Source organism: Panthera tigris, chromosome A1 (genome assembly GCF_018350195.1).
Source record: "Panthera tigris isolate Pti1 chromosome A1, P.tigris_Pti1_mat1.1, whole genome shotgun sequence".
NCBI lineage: Eukaryota > Metazoa > Chordata > Mammalia > Carnivora > Felidae > Panthera > Panthera tigris.
In genome coordinates, this window is record NC_056660.1 from 124,677,273 (window position 1) to 124,683,272 (window position 6,000).

Here is a 6,000-nt window from a genome sequence, read left to right on the forward strand (position 1 = left end):
ATTTATTTATTTATTTGAGAGAGGAAGAGAAAGAGCGTGAGCGGGGCAGGGGGAAGAGAGAGGGAGACACAGTATCCGAAGCAGGCTCCAGGCTCTGAGGGCTCACCACAGAGCCTGACGTGGCGCTCGAACTCTTAAACCACGAGATCATGACCTGAGCTGAAGTCAGAGGTTTAACCAACTGAGCCACCAAGGCACCCCTATTTTATCACAATTTAAAGCAAACTTAATAAATAGAAAACAACCCAATTTTTTAAATGGGGCAAAATGTTTGAACAGACTTTCCCCAAAGAAGATAAACAGATGGAAAATAAGCATATGAAAAGATGCTCAACATTGTTAGTCATTGGGGAAATGCAAATTAAAACCACAATGAGAGATCACTACATACCTATTAGATGGCAAAATTTAAAAATACTGACCATACTAAGTTTTGGCAAGGATATGGAAAATTTGGAATTTTCATATAGTGCTAACGGGAATGTAAATGGTAAAAAGACTTTGCAAAACAGTTGGGGAGTTTCTAAAGAAGTGAAATATATTCTTACCATATATGCTCTAGCCTTTTGACTTCTAAAGAATTTACACAAGAGAAATGAAAGCAGATATCCATACAAAGACTTGTAAAAAAAAATATTTATAGCAATTTTATTTGTAATGGTTAAAATCCTGGAAACAACCCAAATGTGCATCAACAGGTAAATATGTATAAACAAATTGTGGTATATCCATGTGATAGACTACTATCTCCCTCCTTTTATTAGTCCTTTTTATTAACAAAAGGAACATGGATAGATCTCAAAATAATTATGCCAAGTGAAAGAAACCAGACAAAACAATAGTACATACTGTATGATTTCATTTACATACCATTGCAGACAACACAAACTAGTCTGTACTGACAGAAAGCAGATCGGTGGTTGCCTGGGCATAGAAAGAAAGGAGGAGGAACAGGACAGGAAGGAATTAACTACAAAGGGGCATGAGCAAATAACTGGAGGTGTTGGATAGCTTCCTTATCTTGATGGTAATAGGGGTGGTTTCATGGGTGTATGCATATGTCAAAACTTTCCAAATTGTATACTCTAAATATGTCCAGCTTATTGCATATCCATTTTACTTCAATAAAACTGTTAACAAAATAAATAAACAAGTTTTATAAGCTCAGACTCAATCTGCCTCAGTAAATTCCACCTGTTGGTGGAGGCAGAGATGGAGGGGCATAACCATTTGGAATTTTTCACTTTGGGAAATGATCAAGGAAGACAATCTGGGATGAGAAAAAAAATATTGCTGAGCCACGTGGTGTGTTCTGAAGAGGTCAAGAAGTGTTCATTTTCTCTACATTTAATCAACATAGAAGGTCTCAGAGTCAAAAGATATTGGAGCCAGGAAGGAACTTTGAGAAAGAAAATGCAGTTTAGTTTTTTTTTTTTCAGATGAGGAAATGAATCCAAGAGAAATAAAGGGCCTTGCTTTCAGTCAGATAGCTTGCAAAGCTAAGCATAAAATGTGAATCCTCTGAAACTTACTCTAATGTTTTTTATTTTTTATACCTAGATATCCTAAACCCTTGGGTAATTGTTAGTCTAGGTTAGTGTATGAAAATATGGAAAAAGATAACACCCATGAGACTCTGAGATAATAGCTCTAAGGTATCTTTCATGACCACGTGGACAGCCCAGAAAGTAGAAGGGAACACCACTACCTCAACCTTCATATTTTCAGTTCCCAAAGTCTCTTAGACATCAGGCCCTATGTGCCACTAATGACCTCCTTACTACTGGCAGAGTCTTGACAACTTGAAACTATTACTTTTGATGTGAACTCCTTACAGGCAGAGTCAGTTCTGCAATAATGCTTGCCTTGAAAACACAAATATGGTCCAGGGTGATTCATATGTTAGGAAACAATATGAGGATGGTGCGCATTTACCCTTGCCTATGTAAAGTGAGGTCTTATGAGTGAGAAACTGGATGAAAACAGAAAACTTGGCTCAGCTGAACCCAGCGGTGTGGGACACTCAAAACGCATATGCACATGCGCACAGATGCTTAATGGTCTACCAGCTAACTCTGTGCGCTCTGTGTGTTATGTTGTCCCATCTAAGTCTGGTGTTAAATTTTTCCTCTGACTTTACATAACCTACCTTCCTACCCCTTTACAGTGAGTCACAAGCTGCTACCCTTTCAACATTCACGTCCTCATTGAAGTCTTTTTAAGATAAAGTGCCATGTTTACTTTATTATTTATGAATTTCCCTTTTTTTTCTAACTTGGAAGTGGTCACTGTTTATTAACTGAACAGATTATAAAAATAATCATGGGAGACACCTTAGTTCATCCTTCTAACACGTCTGTTAATCTGGTCTTCCCTGTTGGTCACCATCTCTACCTTCTACAATATCGGTGATCTTTTTCTTCATTCTTCCTCGGGGAGAAGATAATTGGAAGGGCTGCAGGAAGTTGTTTGCTTCTCTGAAATATTTTCCAACAGGACAGACCTCATGAATAAGACCCTCCATGTAGACGATGCCCTTTTCCCAAGAGTTTGAGCAATCAAAGTGTTATCTGTCAGCACAATTGACTTTTTGTTGATTTTGCCATGACTATGCTGGCAGATCAATTTATTTACTGATCTCGGGTTTGGGTACCCCATGCAGTATATGGCTCCACCATCCTCAGCATGTTAACTGAAGCCTTGCTGAGCTTAACAAAGGTGCCACTGAAGAACTGACAAAGATAAAGTGTCAACACCTTTTGGATTTTTGGGCTCACACCGCTGATATCTCTGATCCTGAAAACAAATGCCCACTTCGGTTCCACATTACATAGAAGTTGTTTGCATTTCTTGCCCAATCCTCACAATTCGAATCTTACTTCTATACATCTTCCAATCTTCCCTATTCTGGCGCTTAGCTTTTTCATAGATAAGCTTCATCCTTGCCTTGGGAAGCATCTTTTGAGCATTTTTCTCAGGTGCTTGATCTTCAGCACTGCAATACTTTTTCTTAATGGTTTCTGGCACAGCAGAAACCTTCTTTTCTCCATTCTCCATTCTCCATTTCTTTTCTCCAGAAAACTTCTTTTTCTCCATTCTCCATCCTCTGTTTTGGCTGCCTATGAATTTCTTAAGTTATGAGGCTACTTATGAATTTTTTAACCATTTAGCATGTGTAAAACTGTGCTAGCATTTTTATTAGGTTCCTATACTTTTTTGTTTAATGTGTCATTGATGAAGTTCTGTAATGTTGTCTGATCCCATCTTTTCCCATAAACCCTTTCATTTCTCTTGCACTGTTGTGCATAGCACAGTGATTTTTATGAGTGCATATGCCACATTATAGAGGAGCTAAATCAGGAGTGTAGGGTAGACCCTTGAAATACTAATTTTGGGTCCAGTAGCTGTGCCCATGCATATGCACACACATACATACATACACAAACACACAGAATTTTGTTTAAATACTACTGGGCTGGTGTCCTGTCATAAAAGTTTGCTTCAGAGCTGACAGGAGAACAAAGTATCCTTTTCAGAGTCAGCTCACACAATGATTGTTAGTTACAGCATACCAGTCCTTTGTTCCTTCTGAGCAGTGACTGATCTTGGATGCAATGGAGACCATTAGTACTGGTCAACCAGCAAAGACAAGCATTAAGTCAGCTCATACATAATGGATCAGGCTTAGCAATGACCCACCCTCTTGGCATCTTAGTTGCTGGTAACAATATAAGTCAAAGCATGTTCCATTATGGTCTGCATCATAATCATGTGGGGAACTGAACAGAATGCAGATGCCTGGGCTCCACTCTTTATCTGCCAAATCAGAGCCTCTAAGATCAGCAATGAATCAGCATTTTGTTTTTGTTTTATGTTAATTAATTAATTTTTAATGTTTATTTTGATTTTTTAAAATGTATTTATTTTGAGAGAGACAGAAAGCACAGTGGGGGAGGAGCAGAGAGAGAGGGAGAGAGAGAATCCCAAGGAGGCTCTGTACTGTCAGCCTGGAGCAGACATGGAGCTCAAACTCACAAACTGTGAGATCATGACCTGCGCTGAAGTCTGACACTTAATCAACTGAGCCACCCAGATGCCCCTATTTATTTATTTTGAGAGAGAGAGAGAGAGAGAGAGACAGAAAGCACATGCACGAGCCAGGGAGGGGCAGAGAGAGGGAGAGAGAGAATCCTAAGCAGGCTCTGTGCTGACAGCAGAGAGCCTGACATGGGGCTCTAATTCACAAACTGTGAGATGATGACATAAGCCAAAGTCAAGAGTTGGAGGCTTAACTGACTGAGCTATCCAGGTGCCCCATTTTTTTTTTTTGGTGGGGGGAGGGGCAGAGAGAATCCCAAGCAAGCTCTGCACTGTCAGCACAGAGCCCAACACCGGATTTGATCCTGCAAACTGCGAGATCATGATTTGAACTGAAACCAAGAGTCAGACACTTAACTGAGCCACACAGGCGCCCCAAGGAAGATGCATTTTGACAGGCATTTAGTCATCCTTAGGCACCCGGAACTTTGAGAACCCCTGGACTGGACTGTCTACATGAATTGCAGCAAGACACATGATACAGAGCCAGTTTCTTGAGTGCTTAATACTAAGCTTAACTTCTTTTTTACCTAAAACAGCTGGCTCTTACTCCATTTTACATATTATTATTATCCAATTACAATAGCTTTTGTCCAATTTTAAATCATTATCGTTGAGGATTTGTCACAGGTGCCACATGTTGACATGTTGTGAGGGAGAGCGGGTTGATAGAAAAGTTCCAGAGAGTACTTTGACATAGTAGAGAGTGTTGTTCCATAGCTGGTTCATTAAGTTCATATCTCATCTGTCAAAAAATTTTTACAACTATTTTTTCAGAACTTTGAACTAAATTCTCTGGTATGTTCTGAAACAAAGACAGGACACCTGGAGCTTCCTAATGAATACTTTCTATCTTCTATAATCTAGCCACTGATTAATTGGTACTATGATCTGAACTTGTGTACTAGATGGGCTGGGAACAAAATACCAGTTAAAAATTGCAGAGATATTTATGAGTACACTAAAGGAATATAATTATTTTTCTGGAGACGATAACCATTATCATGATGTAGCATACAGTAATGTTTTGCAATCACCAGCAAGTATTAATGTGATGTTTAACATCTTCCACCTTGGAAGATGATTCAAGTCACAAGAAAAATAATGAAAGATCTTAACTTAAAAGAGATCTTTTAAAGATATCTCTCTCCTTAGCAGACTCAAATACATATTACAAAATAATTCTAGTAGTACTTGCTATGTTGGGAGGAAAAAAGCAAGTTCTGTCTTCTAGAGTGTACAAGAGAACATTGTAATAAAGATGTTTTTGAAGTAAACAATGAAGAAAATGGACATTACAGACTTAAAATGGATTTTCTTTGTCTCTTCTGAAATTATTGAAACAAGAACTAGCAAGAAGGAATTTATTATGCATGCTTCATAAAACGGCACCATGTATCAGAAAATCAATGTGAGAATTAGCTAAGTGCTAGAAACCTCCATTACCAGAAGAAGCTATGCTGACAATTCATCTTGTCCACCTTTTCTTTTTTCTTTTTAAATTTTTTAGAGTTTATTTATTTTTGAGAGAGAAAGAGAGAGAGACAGAGCTTGAGCGGGGCAGGGACAGAAAGACAAGGAGAAACAGTCTGAAGCAGGCTCCAGGCTCCGAGCTGTCAGCACAGAGCCTGAGTGGGGCTCAAACTCACGAACCGCGAGATCATGACCTGAGCCGAAGTTGGACCTACTGAGCCAGCCAGGTGCCCCTTGCCCACCTTTTCTAAACAAAACTTGACTTTACCTATTCAAAAATTCTCACTTTCTAATGGCATGATAAGTGCCAAGGTTGGTGCGGTATTTAGGAGTAAAATGTCATGATAACTACAACTTAATTTCAAAGGGTATAAATATATATAAAGTTCAGAGAAAGAAAAAACAAATACAGCAAAATATTAACTATTC

General features: G+C 38.8%; 1 pseudogene; it reads right to left on the reverse strand.

The window, feature by feature from the left end:
* Positions 1 to 2,334: 2,334 nt before the first annotated feature.
* LOC102967211 lies at positions 2,335 to 3,286 on the reverse strand (annotated as a pseudogene).
* Between the last annotated feature and the right edge of the window lie 2,714 nt (positions 3,287 to 6,000).